This window comes from Alosa sapidissima, chromosome 9 (genome assembly GCF_018492685.1).
Source record: "Alosa sapidissima isolate fAloSap1 chromosome 9, fAloSap1.pri, whole genome shotgun sequence".
Classification (NCBI taxonomy): domain Eukaryota; kingdom Metazoa; phylum Chordata; class Actinopteri; order Clupeiformes; family Clupeidae; genus Alosa; species Alosa sapidissima.
Window position 1 is genome coordinate 26,677,288 of NC_055965.1, and position 20,984 is coordinate 26,698,271.

General features: G+C 43.3%; 1 long non-coding RNA gene across 1 annotated transcript; it reads left to right on the plus strand.

Annotated features, from left to right (window-relative positions):
* Positions 1-18,135: 18,135 nt before the first annotated feature.
* Positions 18,136-19,650, plus strand: LOC121719729. Its single transcript, XR_006034344.1, has 3 exons — positions 18,136-18,621; positions 18,760-18,826; positions 19,195-19,650. It is a non-coding gene; the product is annotated as an uncharacterized LOC121719729 (long non-coding RNA).
* The last annotated feature ends 1,334 nt before the right edge of the window (positions 19,651-20,984 follow it).

A 20,984-nucleotide genomic window follows, 5' to 3' on the forward strand; every position in this document is an offset into this window, starting at 1 on the left:
TACTTGATCAGTTCTTGGCGAACGGTAGTGTCACACGAAGTTAGCTAAACTGCTAGAATGAGCAACAAAAAACAAGCATCTTTAGCAGGTCACTGGCCAGAGTATTTGAGTTGCGAGAGCCGCTGCAGAGATTTCTTACAGAAAAAAAAGTCACCGTTAGCTGCACATTTTAGTGATGAGGACTGGGTGTCAAAACTCGCTTACCTGTGTGACATATTCGGGTTGCTTAATGACCTCAACCTGTCACTCCAGGGGAGAATGACGACTCTTTAAACTGGCAGATAAAGTCGCTGCATGTAAAGCCAAGCTTGATTTGTGGGGACGACGAGTGGACCGGGGTGTATTTGATATGTTCCAAACAGTAGTGGGGGTTTTGGGAGAGACTGCAGGGCCCTTTCTCTCGCAGCTGGTGCGCGATCACCTTGTTGCGCTCTCAAATGAGTTTGAGCGTTACTTCCCATCCTCCAAAGATCCACGGCAAACCAATGAGTGGGTCCGCAACCCATTTGTCAATATCCCGAATAGTCCTAACTTGTCAGCGCAGGAGGAAGAACAATTGATCGAAATTGCAAATGACGGTGGTCTTAAGAGTGTGTATGAGGAAACCTCTCTGGCGGGTTTTTGGATCAAAACCAAAGCAGAATATCCTGAGATAGCCGTAAAAGTGCTGAAAACGTTGCTACCATTTCCCACCACGTAGGCCTATCTATGCGAGGCCGGGTTTTCGGCAATGACTGCAACTAAGACCAAATTGCGCAATCGACTGGACATTTCAAACACACTGAGGGTGTCACTATCTTCCATTGCCCCCAGATGGAACCTTCTTGTTGCAGGGAAACAAGCACAGAGCATTTTCGTAATGGACGTTTAGTTCCCATGTTTTGTTCCCATATTTTGTTAAACATGTTCACACTTGATAGATGTAGCTTCAAGTTGTTCAATATTCATAGTTCATATTGTTCAATTTTCACTTCTTCAAGTTCACGTTTTTCACATGTTTAAGAGTTCGTTACCTTCACTGTTCATACATAACTAGAGCTAGTTCTTTTCAAGTAATGCATGCATGCACACCCCCCCCCCCCCCCCCTACCCAACCTGATGCAGTCTATCAGAGCCTGAACCCCAACACCATGCAACCTGATCCAGTTTACCAAACCCTGAACCCCTACAGCCATACAAATTAAGTTTATCACAAACCTAGCAGCAGTGTATTCTGTTTTACACCCAGGAATATAAAGCAGAGTAAATATAGACCTTGCTTGTACCCAACAAAACTGCAATGCGTATTATTTTCAGCAGATATCTAGGACTTTGTTAAGTAGAATGTACATTATCGGTCCCCAACCACCGGGCCGCGGCCCGGGACATTCCTAACCGGGCCGTAGCCTACGACATGAGTTTAAAAAAAAATGCATGCAAACTAAACTCAATTTAATTCGCAATAATGTCACGTTTTTACATGACATAGGCCTATATGCAGTTGTTTGATTGCACGCATGTTTGCATTTTGCAAGGTCTATTTTCTTACGTCTGTCCCGCCTTCAACTCTTTACATATTGCCTTCAGCGCTGCGCAGCGTCAGGTCAGCTCACTTACTTGATCAGTTCTTGGCGAACGGTAGTGTCACACGAAGTTAGCTAAACTGCTAGAATGAGCAACAAAAAACAAGCATCTTTAGCAGGTCACTGGCCAGAGTATTTGAGTTGCGAGAGCCGCTGCAGAGATTTCTTACAGAAAAAAAAGTCACCGTTAGCTGCACATTTTAGTGATGAGGACTGGGTGTCAAAACTCGCTTACCTGTGTGACATATTCGGGTTGCTTAATGACCTCAACCTGTCACTCCAGGGGAGAATGACGACTCTTTAAACTGGCAGATAAAGTCGCTGCATGTAAAGCCAAGCTTGATTTGTGGGGACGACGAGTGGACCGGGGTGTATTTGATATGTTCCAAACAGTAGTGGGGGTTTTGGGAGAGACTGAGGCAGGGCCTTTTCTCTCGCAGCTGGTGCGCGATCACCTTGTTGCGCTTTCAAATGAGTTTGAGCGTTACTTCCCATCCTCCAAAGATCCACGGCAAACCAATGAGTGGGTCCGCAACCCATTTGTCAATATCCCGAATAGTCCTAACTTGTCAGCGCAGGAGGAAGAGCAATTGATCGAAATTGCAAATGACGGTGGTCTTAAGAGTGTGTATGAGGAAACCTCTCTGGCGGGTTTTTGGATCAAAACCAAAGCAGAATATCCTGAGATAGCCGTAAAAGTGCTGAAAACGTTGCTACCATTTCCCACCACGTAGGCCTATCTATGCGAGGCCGGGTTTTCGGCAATGACTGCAACTAAGACCAAATTGCGCAATCGACTGGACATTTCAAACACACTGAGGGTGTCACTATCTTCCATTGCCCCCAGATGGAACCTTCTTGTTGCAGGGAAACAAGCACAGAGCATTTTCGTAATGGACGTTTAGTTCCCATGTTTTGTTCCCATATTTTGTTAAACATGTTCACACTTGATAGATGTAGCTTCAAGTTGTTCAATATTCATAGTTCATATTGTTCAATTTTCACTTCTTCAAGTTCACGTTTTTCACATGTTTAAGAGTTCGTTACCTTCACTGTTCATACATAACTGGAGCTAGTTCTTTTCAAGTAATGCATGCATGCACACCCCCCCCCCCCCCCCCACCCAACCTGATGCAGTCTATCAGAGCCTGAACCCCAACACCATGCAACCTGATCCAGTTTACCAAACCCTGAACCCCTACAGCCATACAAATTAAGTTTATCACAAACCTAGCAGCAGTGTATTCTGTTTTACACCCAGGAATATAAAGCAGAGTAAATATAGACCTTGCTTGTACCCAACAAAACTGCAATGCGTATTATTTTCAGCAGATATCTAGGACTTTGTTAAGTAGAATGTACATTATCGGTCCCCAACCACCGGGCCGCGGCCCGGGACATTCCTAACCGGGCCGTAGCCTACGACATGAGTTTAAAAAAAAAATGCATGCAAACTAAACTCAATTTAATTCGCAATAATGTCACGTTTTTACATGGCATAGGCCTATATGCAGTTGTTTGATTGCACGCATGTTTGCATTTTGCAAGGTCTATTTTCTTACGTCTGTCCCGCCTTCAACTCTTTACATATTGCCTTCAGCGCTGCGCAGCGTCAGGTCAGCTCACTTACTTGATCAGTTCTTGGCGAACGGTAGTGTCACACGAAGTTAGCTAAACTGCTAGAATGAGCAACAAAAAACAAGCATCTTTAGCAGGTCACTGGCCAGAGTATTTGAGTTGCGAGAGCCGCTGCAGAGATTTCTTACAGAAAAAAAAGTCACCGTTAGCTGCACATTTTAGTGATGAGGACTGGGTGTCAAAACTCGCTTACCTGTGTGACATATTCGGGTTGCTTAATGACCTCAACCTGTCACTCCAGGGGAGAATGACGACTCTTTAAACTGGCAGATAAAGTCGCTGCATGTAAAGCCAAGCTTGATTTGTGGGGACGACGAGTGGACCGGGGTGTATTTGATATGTTCCAAACAGTAGTGGGGGTTTTGGGAGAGACTGAGGCAGGGCCTTTTCTCTCGCAGCTGGTGCACGATCACCTTGTTGCGCTTTCAAATGAGTTTGAGCGTTACTTCCCATCCTCCAAAGATCCACGGCAAACCAATGAGTGGGTCCGCAACCCATTTGTCAATATCCCGAATAGTCCTAACTTGTCAGCGCAGGAGGAAGAACAATTGATCGAAATTGCAAATGACGGTGGTCTTAAGAGTGTGTATGAGGAAACCTCTCTGGCGGGTTTTTGGATCAAAACCAAAGCAGAATATCCTGAGATAGCCGTAAAAGTGCTGAAAACGTTGCTACCATTTCCCACCACGTAGGCCTATCTATGCGAGGCCGGGTTTTCGGCAATGACTGCAACTAAGACCAAATTGCGCAATCGACTGGACATTTCAAACACACTGAGGGTGTCACTATCTTCCATTGCCCCCAGATGGAACCTTCTTGTTGCAGGGAAACAAGCACAGAGCATTTTCGTAATGGACGTTTAGTTCCCATGTTTTGTTCCCATATTTTGTTAAACATGTTCACACTTGATAGATGTAGCTTCAAGTTGTTCAATATTCATAGTTCATATTGTTCAATTTTCACTTCTTCAAGTTCACGTTTTTCACATGTTTAAGAGTTCGTTACCTTCACTGTTCATACATAACTGGAGCTAGTTCTTTTCAAGTAATGCATGCATGCACCCCCCCACCCAACCTGATGCAGTCTATCAGAGCCTGAACCCCAACACCATGCAACCTGATCCAGTTTACCAAACCCTGAACCCCTACAGCCATACAAATTAAGTTTATCACAAACCTAGCAGCAGTGTATTCTGTTTTACACCCAGAAATATAAAGCAGAGTAAATATAGACCTTGCTTGTACCCAACAAAACTGCAATGCGTATTATTTTCAGCAGATATCTAGGACTTTGTTAAGTAGAATGTACATTATCGGTCCCCAACCACCGGGCCGCGGCCCGGGACATTCCTAACCGGGCCGTAGCCTACGACATGAGTTTAAAAAAAAAATGCATGCAAACTAAACTCAATTTAATTCGCAATAATGTCACGTTTTTACATGGCATAGGCCTATATGCAGTTGTTTGATTGCACGCATGTTTGCATTTTGCAAGGTCTATTTTCTTACGTCTGTCCCGCCTTCAACTCTTTACATATTGCCTTCAGCGCTGCGCAGCGTCAGGTCAGCTCACTTACTTGATCAGTTCTTGGCGAACGGTAGTGTCACACGAAGTTAGCTAAACTGCTAGAATGAGCAACAAAAAACAAGCATCTTTAGCAGGTCACTGGCCAGAGTATTTGAGTTGCGAGAGCCGCTGCAGAGATTTCTTACAGAAAAAAAAGTCACCGTTAGCTGCACATTTTAGTGATGAGGACTGGGTGTCAAAACTCGCTTACCTGTGTGACATATTCGGGTTGCTTAATGACCTCAACCTGTCACTCCAGGGGAGAATGACGACTCTTTAAACTGGCAGATAAAGTCGCTGCATGTAAAGCCAAGCTTGATTTGTGGGGACGACGAGTGGACCGGGGTGTATTTGATATGTTCCAAACAGTAGTGGGGGTTTTGGGAGAGACTGAGGCAGGGCCTTTTCTCTCGCAGCTGGTGCACGATCACCTTGTTGCGCTTTCAAATGAGTTTGAGCGTTACTTCCCATCCTCCAAAGATCCACGGCAAACCAATGAGTGGGTCCGCAACCCATTTGTCAATATCCCGAATAGTCCTAACTTGTCAGCGCAGGAGGAAGAACAATTGATCGAAATTGCAAATGACGGTGGTCTTAAGAGTGTGTATGAGGAAACCTCTCTGGCGGGTTTTTGGATCAAAACCAAAGCAGAATATCCTGAGATAGCCGTAAAAGTGCTGAAAACGTTGCTACCATTTCCCACCACGTAGGCCTATCTATGCGAGGCCGGGTTTTCGGCAATGACTGCAACTAAGACCAAATTGCGCAATCGACTGGACATTTCAAACACACTGAGGGTGTCACTATCTTCCATTGCCCCCAGATGGAACCTTCTTGTTGCAGGGAAACAAGCACAGAGCATTTTCGTAATGGACGTTTAGTTCCCATGTTTTGTTCCCATATTTTGTTAAACATGTTCACACTTGATAGATGTAGCTTCAAGTTGTTCAATATTCATAGTTCATATTGTTCAATTTTCACTTCTTCAAGTTCACGTTTTTCACATGTTTAAGAGTTTGTTACCTTCACTGTTCATACATAACTGGAGCTAGTTCTTTTCAAGTAATGCATGCATGCACCCCCCCCCCCCCCCCCACCCAACCTGATGCAGTCTATCAGAGCCTGAACCCCAACACCATGCAACCTGATCCAGTTTACCAAACCCTGAACCCCTACAGCCATACAAATTAAGTTTATCACAAACCTAGCAGCAGTGTATTCTGTTTTACACCCAGGAATATAAAGCAGAGTAAATATAGACCTTGCTTGTACCCAACAAAACTGCAATGCGTATTATTTTCAGCAGATATCTAGGACTTTGTTAAGTAGAATGTACATTATCGGTCCCCAACCACCGGGCCGCGGCCCGGGACATTCCTAACCGGGCCGTAGCCTACGACATGAGTTTAAAAAAAAAATGCATGCAAACTAAACTCAATTTAATTCGCAATAATGTCACGTTTTTACATGGCATAGGCCTATATGCAGTTGTTTGATTGCACGCATGTTTGCATTTTGCAAGGTCTATTTTCTTACGTCTGTCCCGCCTTCAACTCTTTACATATTGCCTTCAGCGCTGCGCAGCGTCAGGTCAGCTCACTTACTTGATCAGTTCTTGGCGAACGGTAGTGTCACACGAAGTTAGCTAAACTGCTAGAATGAGCAACAAAAAACAAGCATCTTTAGCAGGTCACTGGCCAGAGTATTTGAGTTGCGAGAGCCGCTGCAGAGATTTCTTACAGAAAAAAAAGTCACCGTTAGCTGCACATTTTAGTGATGAGGACTGGGTGTCAAAACTCGCTTACCTGTGTGACATATTCGGGTTGCTTAATGACCTCAACCTGTCACTCCAGGGGAGAATGACGACTCTTTAAACTGGCAGATAAAGTCGCTGCATGTAAAGCCAAGCTTGATTTGTGGGGACGACGAGTGGACCGGGGTGTATTTGATATGTTCCAAACAGTAGTGGGGGTTTTGGGAGAGACTGAGGCAGGGCCTTTTCTCTCGCAGCTGGTGCACGATCACCTTGTTGCGCTTTCAAATGAGTTTGAGCGTTACTTCCCATCCTCCAAAGATCCACGGCAAACCAATGAGTGGGTCCGCAACCCATTTGTCAATATCCCGAATAGTCCTAACTTGTCAGCGCAGGAGGAAGAACAATTGATCGAAATTGCAAATGACGGTGGTCTTAAGAGTGTGTATGAGGAAACCTCTCTGGCGGGTTTTTGGATCAAAACCAAAGCAGAATATCCTGAGATAGCCGTAAAAGTGCTGAAAACGTTGCTACCATTTCCCACCACGTAGGCCTATCTATGCGAGGCCGGGTTTTCGGCAATGACTGCAACTAAGACCAAATTGCGCAATCGACTGGACATTTCAAACACACTGAGGGTGTCACTATCTTCCATTGCCCCCAGATGGAACCTTCTTGTTGCAGGGAAACAAGCACAGAGCATTTTCGTAATGGACGTTTAGTTCCCATGTTTTGTTCCCATATTTTGTTAAACATGTTCACACTTGATAGATGTAGCTTCAAGTTGTTCAATATTCATAGTTCATATTGTTCAATTTTCACTTCTTCAAGTTCACGTTTTTCACATGTTTAAGAGTTCGTTACCTTCACTGTTCATACATAACTGGAGCTAGTTCTTTTCAAGTAATGCATGCATGCACACCCCCCCCCCCCCCCCCACCCAACCTGATGCAGTCTATCAGAGCCTGAACCCCAACACCATGCAACCTGATCCAGTTTACCAAACCCTGAACCCCTACAGCCATACAAATTAAGTTTATCACAAACCTAGCAGCAGTGTATTCTGTTTTACACCCAGAAATATAAAGCAGAGTAAATATAGACCTTGCTTGTACCCAACAAAACTGCAATGCGTATTATTTTCAGCAGATATCTAGGACTTTGTTAAGTAGAATGTACATTATCGGTCCCCAACCACCGGGCCGCGGCCCGGGACATTCCTAACCGGGCCGTAGCCTACGACATGAGTTTAAAAAAAAATGCATGCAAACTAAACTCAATTTAATTCGCAATAATGTCACGTTTTTACATGACATAGGCCTATATGCAGTTGTTTGATTGCACGCATGTTTGCATTTTGCAAGGTCTATTTTCTTACGTCTGTCTGTCCCGCCTTCAACACTTTACATATTGCCTTCAGCGCTGCGCAGCCTCAGGTCAGCTCACTTACTTGATCAGTTCTTGGCGAACGGTAGTGTCACACGAAGTTAGCTAAACTGCTAGAATGAGCAACAAAAAACAAGCATCTTTAGCAGGTCACTGGCCAGAGTATTTGAGTTGCGAGAGCCGCTGCAGAGATTTCTTACAGAAAAAAAAGTCACCGTTAGCTGCACATTTTAGTGATGAGGACTGGGTGTCAAAACTCGCTTACCTGTGTGACATATTCGGGTTGCTTAATGACCTCAACCTGTCACTCCAGGGGAGAATGACGACTCTTTAAACTGGCAGATAAAGTCGCTGCATGTAAAGCCAAGCTTGATTTGTGGGGACGACGAGTGGACCGGGGTGTATTTGATATGTTCCAAACAGTAGTGGGGGTTTTGGGAGAGACTGAGGCAGGGCCTTTTCTCTCGCAGCTGGTGCACGATCACCTTGTTGCGCTTTCAAATGAGTTTGAGCGTTACTTCCCATCCTCCAAAGATCCACGGCAAACCAATGAGTGGGTCCGCAACCCATTTGTCAATATCCCGAATAGTCCTAACTTGTCAGCGCAGGAGGAAGAACAATTGATCGAAATTGCAAATGACGGTGGTCTTAAGAGTGTGTATGAGGAAACCTCTCTGGCGGGTTTTTGGATCAAAACCAAAGCAGAATATCCTGAGATAGCCGTAAAAGTGCTGAAAACGTTGCTACCATTTCCCACCACGTAGGCCTATCTATGCGAGGCCGGGTTTTCGGCAATGACTGCAACTAAGACCAAATTGCGCAATCGACTGGACATTTCAAACACACTGAGGGTGTCACTATCTTCCATTGCCCCCAGATGGAACCTTCTTGTTGCAGGGAAACAAGCACAGAGCATTTTCGTAATGGACGTTTAGTTCCCATGTTTTGTTCCCATATTTTGTTAAACATGTTCACACTTGATAGATGTAGCTTCAAGTTGTTCAATATTCATAGTTCATATTGTTCAATTTTCACTTCTTCAAGTTCACGTTTTTCACATGTTTAAGAGTTAGTTACCTTCACTGTTCATACATAACTGGAGCTAGTTCTTTTCAAGTAATGCATGCATGCACCCCCCCACCCAACCTGATGCAGTCTATCAGAGCCTGAACCCCAACACCATGCAACCTGATCCAGTTTACCAAACCCTGAACCCCTACAGCCATACAAATTAAGTTTATCACAAACCTAGCAGCAGTGTATTCTGTTTTACACCCAGAAATATAAAGCAGAGTAAATATAGACCTTGCTTGTACCCAACAAAACTGCAATGCGTATTATTTTCAGCAGATATCTAGGACTTTGTTAAGTAGAATGTACATTATCGGTCCCCAACCACCGGGCCGCGGCCCGGGACATTCCTAACCGGGCCGTAGCCTACGACATGAGTTTAAAAAAAAAATGCATGCAAACTAAACTCAATTTAATTCGCAATAATGTCACGTTTTTACATGGCATAGGCCTATATGCAGTTGTTTGATTGCACGCATGTTTGCATTTTGCAAGGTCTATTTTCTTACGTCTGTCCCGCCTTCAACTCTTTACATATTGCCTTCAGCGCTGCGCAGCGTCAGGTCAGCTCACTTACTTGATCAGTTCTTGGCGAACGGTAGTGTCACACGAAGTTAGCTAAACTGCTAGAATGAGCAACAAAAAACAAGCATCTTTAGCAGGTCACTGGCCAGAGTATTTGAGTTGCGAGAGCCGCTGCAGAGATTTCTTACAGAAAAAAAAGTCACCGTTAGCTGCACATTTTAGTGATGAGGACTGGGTGTCAAAACTCGCTTACCTGTGTGACATATTCGGGTTGCTTAATGACCTCAACCTGTCACTCCAGGGGAGAATGACGACTCTTTAAACTGGCAGATAAAGTCGCTGCATGTAAAGCCAAGCTTGATTTGTGGGGACGACGAGTGGACCGGGGTGTATTTGATATGTTCCAAACAGTAGTGGGGGTTTTGGGAGAGACTGAGGCAGGGCCTTTTCTCTCGCAGCTGGTGCGCGATCACCTTGTTGCGCTTTCAAATGAGTTTGAGCGTTACTTCCCATCCTCCAAAGATCCACGGCAAACCAATGAGTGGGTCCGCAACCCATTTGTCAATATCCCGAATAGTCCTAACTTGTCAGCGCAGGAGGAAGAGCAATTGATCGAAATTGCAAATGACGGTGGTCTTAAGAGTGTGTATGAGGAAACCTCTCTGGCGGGTTTTTGGATCAAAACCAAAGCAGAATATCCTGAGATAGCCGTAAAAGTGCTGAAAACGTTGCTACCATTTCCCACCACGTAGGCCTATCTATGCGAGGCCGGGTTTTCGGCAATGACTGCAACTAAGACCAAATTGCGCAATCGACTGGACATTTCAAACACACTGAGGGTGTCACTATCTTCCATTGCCCCCAGATGGAACCTTCTTGTTGCAGGGAAACAAGCACAGAGCATTTTCGTAATGGACGTTTAGTTCCCATGTTTTGTTCCCATATTTTGTTAAACATGTTCACACTTGATAGATGTAGCTTCAAGTTGTTCAATATTCATAGTTCATATTGTTCAATTTTCACTTCTTCAAGTTCACGTTTTTCACATGTTTAAGAGTTCGTTACCTTCACTGTTCATACATAACTGGAGCTAGTTCTTTTCAAGTAATGCATGCATGCACACCCCCCCCCCCCCCCCCCCCCCCACCCAACCTGATGCAGTCTATCAGAGCCTGAACCCCAACACCATGCAACCTGATCCAGTTTACCAAACCCTGAACCCCTACAGCCATACAAATTAAGTTTATCACAAACCTAGCAGCAGTGTATTCTGTTTTACACCCAGAAATATAAAGCAGAGTAAATATAGACCTTGCTTGTACCCAACAAAACTGCAATGCGTATTATTTTCAGCAGATATCTAGGACTTTGTTAAGTAGAATGTACATTATCGGTCCCCAACCACCGGGCCGCGGCCCGGGACATTCCTAACCGGGCCGTAGCCTACGACATGAGTTTAAAAAAAAATGCATGCAAACTAAACTCAATTTAATTCGCAATAATGTCACGTTTTTACATGACATAGGCCTATATGCAGTTGTTTGATTGCACGCATGTTTGCATTTTGCAAGGTCTATTTTCTTACGTCTGTCTGTCCCGCCTTCAACACTTTACATATTGCCTTCAGCGCTGCGCAGCCTCAGGTCAGCTCACTTACTTGATCAGTTCTTGGCGAACGGTAGTGTCACACGAAGTTAGCTAAACTGCTAGAATGAGCAACAAAAAACAAGCATCTTTAGCAGGTCACTGGCCAGAGTATTTGAGTTGCGAGAGCCACTGCAGAGATTTCTTACAGAAAAAAAAGTCACCGTTAGCTGCACATTTTAGTGATGAGGACTGGGTGTCAAAACTCGCTTACCTGTGTGACATATTCGGGTTGCTTAATGACCTCAACCTGTCACTCCAGGGGAGAATGACGACTCTTTAAACTGGCAGATAAAGTCGCTGCATGTAAAGCCAAGCTTGATTTGTGGGGACGACGAGTGGACCGGGGTGTATTTGATATGTTCCAAACAGTAGTGGGGGTTTTGGGAGAGACTGCAGGGCCCTTTCTCTCGCAGCTGGTGCGCGATCACCTTGTTGCGCTTTCAAATGAGTTTGAGCGTTACTTCCCATCCTCCAAAGATCCACGGCAAACCAATGAGTGGGTCCGCAACCCATTTGTCAATATCCCGAATAGTCCTAACTTGTCAGCGCAGGAGGAAGAGCAATTGATCGAAATTGCAAATGACGGTGGTCTTAAGAGTGTGTATGAGGAAACCTCTCTGGCGGGATTTTGGATCAAAACCAAAGCAGAATATCCTGAGATAGCCGTAAAAGTGCTGAAAACGTTGCTACCATTTCCCACCACGTAGGCCTATCTATGCGAGGCCGGGTTTTCGGCAATGACTTCAACTAAGACCAAATTGCGCAATCGACTGGACATTTCAAACACACTGAGGGTGTCACTATCTTCCATTGCCCCCAGATGGAACCTTCTTGTTGCAGGGAAACAAGCACAGAGCATTTTCGTAATGGACGTTTAGTTCCCATGTTTTGTTCCCATATTTTGTTAAACATGTTCACACTTGATAGATGTAGCTTCAAGTTGTTCAATATTCATAGTTCATATTGTTCAATTTTCACTTCTTCAAGTTCACGTTTTTCACATGTTTAAGAGTTCGTTACCTTCACTGTTCATACATAACTGTGCTAAATTGTAGCCTGAAGTCTTTTAATGACAATTTCAATTGCAATTTCAGGGGCACTTCTAAAATACTTTGGAGCATCCTCTGCCACTGCTCAAGATGAGCCACCCACAGCCCCTGTTTCACAGGATGAGGAGGAGCCATCAACCTCATCAGCTGCACAGGCCTCTTCTGAGGTGGTCCCTGTCCTTGAGGATGAGCACCAATCCATGTCTCCACAAACATCTCCCTCTACGTCTGCTTCTCCTCAGCATGAGCCTTCAGGTGGGTTTTTACATCTCTCTCTCTCTCTCATTCCTTGTGTGTGTGTGTGTGTGTGTGTGTGTGTGTGTGTGTGTGTGTGGGGAGGGGGTATGCCTAGGCTACAAGAACAAGTAATTTAATGTAGTCATAAGATTTTGCCATCTCATTGTTTGCCATCTGCTTGTTTGTGCAGAATTGCCTGTTGTTGCTTTAAAAATTACATTTAAAATGTCTCAATAAAAAAATGACTGTTTGAAAAAAAAGAAGATTTTTTTGTTGTTGGGGGGGGGGGGCTCGGGGGGATCTCGCCCGGGGAGTAATTGAGTCTAGAACCGCCACTGCCTAGAAGTCTAGACGTAATGCAATTTGCTGCCAGGGTAATCTATCAACTCTCCATTGGCTTGCGAGCTGGAAAAATGAAACTTTGATAAGGCCAATCACATGGTGTATAGAGTCGGTAGGCGGGCATAACATAATGGCAGAGTTGCGACGGTTTGGCGTGAATTACCTGCAACTTGAAAACAAAGAAGATGGATGTTGCTCTTGGCGAACAGGCGTGACACGAGTTAAGCTTTTTTTTAGTTGGCAAAATTTGAACAACTAGCCAACTAGCTCCGCTGGTAGGAAAACGCATGAGTTGTAGCGCTATCGTATTGCGTGCAGAGGGAATTTGAAAGACTGGATCTGGCTAATTTCATCAGGCTAATTTCTATTCTTTTAACAAATAACTTAGGGACCGTTCGTTATTTATAAATGGGGCCACCGCAGGGATTTTGAGTGCTTCAATCAAAAGTTGCATGACCCTCCCCTGCCTGCAAGAAAATTTTCAACAACCCTCCAGCAGTCTTTTCAAATAAGACATGATCCTCCCCGGCCAATTGTCGATACCTTCCACCCACGCTATAAAGCGCTATGAAAACACATCAACGTCAATAAACTCACCCTCTGCTTTCTGATCTTACACATCACACTTCACCAAGATGGTGGCCATTTCAGTAGATTTACTCACTAACATTGTTGTGGAAACACAATAAGCATGGAAACTAAATGCACACTTCCTGCAACTGCATTAGCCTACTTGAAATAAGTTACTCCTCTGGTAAGTATTCACATGAAATAAAACAATAAAACATTGAGACCACTCAACAAAGCACACTGGGTAATAATAAATTCAACACATGAACTTGTTGCTATGGACTCGTCTCTAGGCTTCCTTAGTCATTGTAAAGCTGCCGAAGCTGAACATTATCCAAAACTCAATTTCTCAGACGAGCGTCAATTTGGGAGCTTGCTACACTCCTTCCTTCTCAAATGACTTGAAAAGGCCGTTTGCACAATTTCACAAATAATCACAGGGACCGAAAAATACCTAACATGCCAACTTTTTCCGGGTTTAGGCCTATCATTTTGACTTTTCCCCACTGTCTTGCCGTTTTAATATTTTCCCGTAGAATATCCCATATTACTGTAATACTCTCATAACATTAGTCCTGCATTCTGGCCTGTCTCTGTGTTGTCCTGTTGTTACCCCTTGCCCTTCCAGAGAAACAGATGTATTCAAATCATCGTTTTGCTTGCTTGAATGCGAACTCAGAGTGATGTTAACCTACAGTAGGCCTATTTAAGTTAACGACGTGGTCGTGAGAGCACGATTCATTGGCGCTTGCAGTGTTCGGCCGTAGGCTATGTCTACGTGCGCACCTGAGAGCCAAAGAAATCCCCCTGTATATTCACTCCAAGTTGGCCTACCATAACTTACCAACTCTACACTGTAGACCATAAATTGGCTATTTATATGACCAATGTATTTGTTCAACTTTATGAAGCAGAATTACGCACTGCTACTTGGAACGTAACACATTTTTGTTGGCAGGAGAGAGAATGACAGCGATTAACAAATTGCACTTGTTGCTGGTTACCAATAAATAGGGCCTACTATATATTTTTTTTGCAAACAACAAAAACAGAAAGGATGGAGACAGCAAAACTAGAGATGGGCAGGAACAAGGTCAATTGGTAGAAATGCTTGTCAAAACGTTAGGAGCTGGATGTGTGGATGAATGAAGCACAAGTATGCTTTATAAACATGCACACTGTTTAAAGTTAGGCTACACATAAACTACAAGTAAACCAAAGTTAAATTTAGCTTTTTTAGGGCTGGATAAAGTTGACCAAATGGATATAGGCTGTTAGGCGTGAATAAAGTAGGCTACTTTGTTGCTCCAACCCTTCCAACGTAACGGATGTTGACATTTTCCGTATTTTGCGTGAGAAACCCGGGAAATCTCCCTTATTTTCATTGTTCAATGTTGACAGAGCTATGGAACGAAAGAGATCGTTATGGCGACAGAAATCAACAATCAAACAAGCCACTTTGATTTTTTGCTGTTTTCATTAATACAAAAGATGGGTGACCCCCCCTCCTAGACAAAAAAAAGTTAGGTGACCCTCCCCTCAGCAAAGAATAAAAAGACATGACCCTCCCCTATTTTCCTCCGGTGACCCCGTTTATAAATAACGAACGGTCCCTTAATAGACATAAACCTGGGCTGCACCACATGCTATTCTTATGCATTTATTTATTTTTGAGCATCACCTCATTTTTAACTGCCATCCGTCTTAACCATCTCGTGCTGTCGATGTTTTTATTCATTATGTAACGTGTTGTCTGTCATGTCCCGGTTGTATATACTGGGTTATGCTTTGATGATTCCAAGACAAATTTCCCCATGGGGACATTAAAGTATATTCTATTCTATTCGGTGGGATTAGGTTCAGTACAGCATCTAGAGGAGTGAGCAGCGCAGTCTGGTGCTGTCTCAAAGCGCACTGAGGTGAGAGCTCTTCACTGCTTTTTTCCTACAAGCATCATCACCTCTGTGTGGATAATCATGTTATCCACTAGTAACTCCCAGATCAATCAATATATGAACTTTGTCTATAATATGTCTTGATTTAAGGCTATTTTGTCATCTTCTGATATACTACTATATATGATCTGAAATTTCATCTGATATCACAGAATATTAAGGAATGTTTCACTGAAGACATTAACTCAATTGTGAAATGGCATTTATTTTTTTATTTTTTCTTAGATGTGAACGTAATGAAATGACAAATTCAATGAAATGAAAATTCCAACTTAATATCTATTAAGAACCATACTAGTGTGTAAATGTTTTTTCACACCGGTTTGTTGATGAAGTGGTCAGATCTAAGATTACACGCTGTGTGGACACATAAGACCTCTGCTTCTTTTCAAAATTCAAACATTATTATGAGAAATATCACAAAAATATCCTCCTATTTCACCATGTTTCTCCGCTGGCTCGTCGGGGTCTGGTTTGCCATGTCGCGACTTATCTTCCCAATAATGACCGCCGTTCTATATATTATCCCTTACTTAAAAAATGTTCCAGCAGCTCATCTTTAACAAACTTGCTGTGAGTCACTATTACTCACTAATGCTTTTGTCTCATACAAGTTATCTGCTGTGCTCATCTCTCTGTCTTCGTGTAGTTACCCTGACCAACCAGAGGGGGAGCCCTCTATGATCTACACACTGTCCAGAAGAGAGTGTGAGGAATGTAAAGTGAAGTTAGCTATGAACACAGTTATGGGGATGCAATAAATTATTTGGGGATGCAATAAATACTTTGGCTTGAGCACTCCAGCTGTATCCATGTAGTTTATTACTCCTAGTGTCTTAGTTTATCACATTTCCCATATGAAACATGTTAAGCATTAGAACCCTGCTCCTAGTGTCTTAGTTTATCACATTTCCCATATGAAACATGTTAAGCTTTTTATTTTCATCAAGTTTACGTGGACACATGACGCAAAGCTGTGCTTTTTCTTTTCTAAGAACTTAGAAAAGAACTAGAACTTCTAAGAATTCATTAAACATTAATTCAGCATGCAATGCATAATGTAATTTAGATCTCATTCTCTCTCTCTCTCTCTCTCTCTCACACACACACACTCACACACAAACACAAACACACACACACACACTCACACTCACACACACACACACAACCCTCTCAACAGTGCCCCTGCATGTGTCAGAAATGTTTTCTCACCTTTTTTTCTAAAGTTAAAGAGGTCAGATCTGAAACTAAACACACTGCATGTTCCCATGGCAACAGAAGGCCTCAGTGTCAAGCGTACAACATGCTATCCGGCAACAGGAGATTCCATTCACTATGCTAAGCTAAGCTAGCGGGATGCATGCATGAAGACAAACATGTTATTGCTCACTTATCTAATTCTAGGGGAGAAAGTGTATAACCCAATTTTAAAAACGGTGGCGTTTTGCTATAAGTGGTGTTGATGGACACTCTCTAGTATTGTCAATGACCCCAGCAGAAAGAAGGTTTGTGGACACTCCGTGTTGTAAATGTCCTGTGCAAAAGTCAGGTTTGTAGACACTCTCTAGTATTGAGAGTGACCCCTGCAGAAGTGAATGGTGAGTACACTCTCTTGTAACGTGAGTGACCCCTGCAGAAGAGAGGTTTGAGGTTGTGGTCAACAGAGGAACAAGGAGGAGCTGCTGATGTCACTATGGCAACAACATGAGTCCTGAGTGTGGGAATGACAACAGGAGCTGCTGCCATATCGTATCAAGGGCTACCTACTACTCTGTGAGTGAGTGCGCTCCTAGTGATTCTATGCATGTAGGCTACACAATGCATATAATAGAAATGATCTTAGATGGGTTAAATGCCGAGGGTAAATGATGGAAAAACACTTTCTAACCCCTAATAAAATGTGATACAGTAATACTACAGTGCATGACATTGAGGGCCAGATGTACTAACGCTTTTGTGCCCTCAGGCGTATTTGTTTCGCAATGTGCGTGTAAAATCATTGCGAGGTATGTACAAACAGGCCGCAATGATGTAAAAGCGCAAACTGCCTGTCGCGGGAGCTGAAAGTGGCAGATTGCGATTGTCATGTCATGCATATGCATTCATGGGAGGATCCAGGGGAAAGTGGGAGTTTAGCGTGAAAAGATGGGAGGGGAAGAGTAAAGAGCGCCTAGTTATGTATTCCGCGGTATGTACAAAGACTGCTCCTGAAAGCGCACGTCTATTCTGCGCCTAAATACTTCCGCCTTGTAAAAGCAGGTGTTAATCCACATTGCAGTTCAATGCGTCAATAAGAGAACCTTTCAAAGACAACAGAATCGCTATTTAGAACACCAGTTTTTGTGGTGAAAGTATTTGTACTACCAAAAGCAACCTTAACTTTCGTTGGCCTTTCGCATGTCTTACTTTCACTTTCACGTCATTCACTTAAACTTTCCTACTTGCTAGATTTGACCAATCTTCCATAGCCTACGTGCACAAGTAGTTTGAGTAGAACTACTGATCTTCATGATCTCCCTGCTTGTTGACATCTTATCATGTATGGTATTATTTCATGATCGCTAAACGTTTGATTCTTTTTAATGTTGTCATCAGTTAACTTCATTCAACTGCGCTTGTAGGCGCTGCCATTCAGTTGTGGATGTTCGTAAATTGCGTTTATGGGCGGAGAAGGGCAGAGAAAGGCGCAGTTTACACTAAGGATTGAACGATTGATAAATACGACGGAAACTTGGGTCTGACAGCGCTCGCAATCTGCGGTGTGTCCATGGCGCTGATAACGCTACGTTTGCAAATGTACGTACATCTGGCCCTGAGTGTCTCTCTTCAGCAATTCAGTGTCACTGCTTGACCAGTAGATGGAGCCATTTGCTGTTGCTGCCTCCTGGTGGCTTTGAAGGAAGCACAGAGAGCTCGGTTTTATGAAAATATATGCTAATAGTTAAATGGATTTACTTACTGAAATGCCCATCATGCATTGCTGTTAATACTGACACACAGTCAGTGTCTGCACACTCTGCATCTGATACCATGAGAGACAATCTGAAATGAGTAATGCAACATTTAAACAAATAAAAACATATCTATCACTTAGTAATCCCACTTTATAAGTCTCATATGTTATAAATGAAGATGATCTAACTGCAGTGCAGTAGAGCACGCTCAAAATGAGGAAGATGGGAGACCAGTTTGGCGACTGCAGACAGTAGCCTATTTAAAATCACGTGAGCTGCTAGCTGCTGCATAACAGTTCAGTGCTGCGTTAGTGTTCTTCTTTTCCTGTCAAGACAGGACACCATTCAAGACAACAGCTGCAAACGGTAACTACACTGTACATTTTCTTCTTTTTTTTTGCAGAATGGTATATTATTTATCTAAAATAAATACATAGTAATGAGACTTTCTTTATTCTTTGCTGCATTAAACTGATTGTGTTATAAAATGTTTGCATTTAACAGCTAATTAACCCGAAGATGACACACACATCACATCATCTTTCCTTGCTCCTGTTGATCATGATTCCTGGTAGGTAACAAATTCCTGTCACCCAACTGAATATCTGACATTAGACAGATATTTCCGGTCAAAACATTTCAGTAATGTTCATTGTTTTAGATTTTAGTTTTGAGTACAGATGTTTGTTGACGGATTAGAGAGAGAGAGAGAGAGAGAGAGAGAGAGAGAGAGAAACTTCCCCTTTTTTCTACTTTAAAAAAGAGGCTTATCTTGTATTGTACTGTGTATTCTGTTTTATATGGCAGACAGTACCATCGAATAGGCCTATTGTTTTACTTTGTGAGCATGTTTTTTTGGTTCAGTTGTTCACTTTTGCCATTGTCTGAGCAGGCCTCTAAAGGCGATTACCGACCTAGCAACTTTCTGTGTGTGGTTAGGAACACTACTCCCCTTTGGCACGCTGGCCATCCATGTAGTAGCTCAAAGGGTGAAGTACCAGGCGTGCGGTGTTTGTATGGTCTACGTGCAAACAGTCAGTCACAACTGGTTCCCATGGCTTGTGTTGCCGATTGGCCAACTGAACAGTCTGTTTGAGCACTCTGTTAAATATCTCTATTGCCCCATTGGCCGCCGGATAGTAGAGAGAGAATCTTTGAGGAGGGATGTGTTTTCCTTCTAAGAAAACAGCAAAGACTACGGAGGTGAACTTGTTAAATGGGTGTTGGGTTGGTAAATAATGGTAGGACTGTATGAGGAATGATGTATTTAAGAAGGGTGTCTCACTGGGGTGTCGATCAGAACACAAAAGAGTCGATGCAATTCAATCCAGCACTTTACTTGAGGTGTTGAATGATTTACACAGCACAGCAAGCACAATAAGGTACACTGGTTGTTATGTTCCAATGGCTATATGTATCTAGTTGTATGCATATGTCTGTTTCACAAGAATAAACAAGAATAAACAAGAAATAATGTGTCTGTTAATTTCCCATTATAAAGTTACATAATCATTGGCATTACTTGCATTAATACACTAAAAACTGACATTTCTCTATTATAATGACTAATTCTAATGTAAAACAGTAATTACCATTGAAATGCAATACAATAGTTCCACCTTGTGGCCAACTGAATTACCATTTGACTGTACGCTAGGCTCTGGAATTTTCCACGAAGTGGCCACTAATCTAATTACAAACACGTCACATCTTACACATGTCATACATCGTCAGAAACGGGTCTAATAAGACAAAATAATGTCACATATAAGTGCTAACATAGTGTAGATATGAAACAGGTTACAATTTAAGGAGATAGCAACATTAATCACGAACTACAAGGAATTACAAAGTGCATGTAATCTCCGTAAATGCTAGGTTCTATTGACGAGCTATAAACATGTATCTAAGCAAACTACGTGACAACACTCAAACATATATCACATACAATGCTCAAACGAATCTAAACATACAGGAATTATACAGAACAACTCACTTTTTCAGCATTGACGCACACATCACACACAAACGTTTTCTCCCTCTCACTCCGCTGCTGCATCTAACTTGAAGTGACGGCGGGAAATGTTCATACTGGCACATGCGCACAGACACGGCCTTTCCAACAAAGCCGCCCCCAAATTTGTGCCCAAATTTGTGCCATGTAAAGGCCGCCTAGGGTCCCTCCGGATCATCGTTGTTGTCGTCTTGGTCTTGGGCCTCCGGCAGCACAATCAGGCGGGTGATAGGTCGGGTGTATACTCTGTCCTTTCTCTGTACTTCAACAGTCCTCACTCTGCCATCAGGGCCTGGAAAGACCTTAGTTACCTTTCCTATTGGCCATAATGAGCGTGGTAGCTGGTGGTCGATCAGCATCACCACCATGCTGACTTCGACGTCTGGAGATGGATTCTGCCACTTTCCTCTGGTTTGCAGCCCAAGAAGGTAATGTTTGATGAATGCTGTCCAGAACCTGTCTGCCAACACCTGGGAATGTCTCCATCTCCTCTTGCCCAACAGTTCAGATTCCGGATAAACAACCGCCCCATAAGAAGGCAACTAGGCGTTATTGGATCGGGATCTGCCAGGTCTGCGGACACATATCCAAGGGGCTTGGAGTTTAGAATGGCCTCAATCTCCGTAAGGACGGTCCTGAGGACTTCTTCTGTGACGGAATCTGAGCCAAGAGTGGTGTAAAGTGCTGCCTTAACTGAGCGTATCTCTCGCTCCCA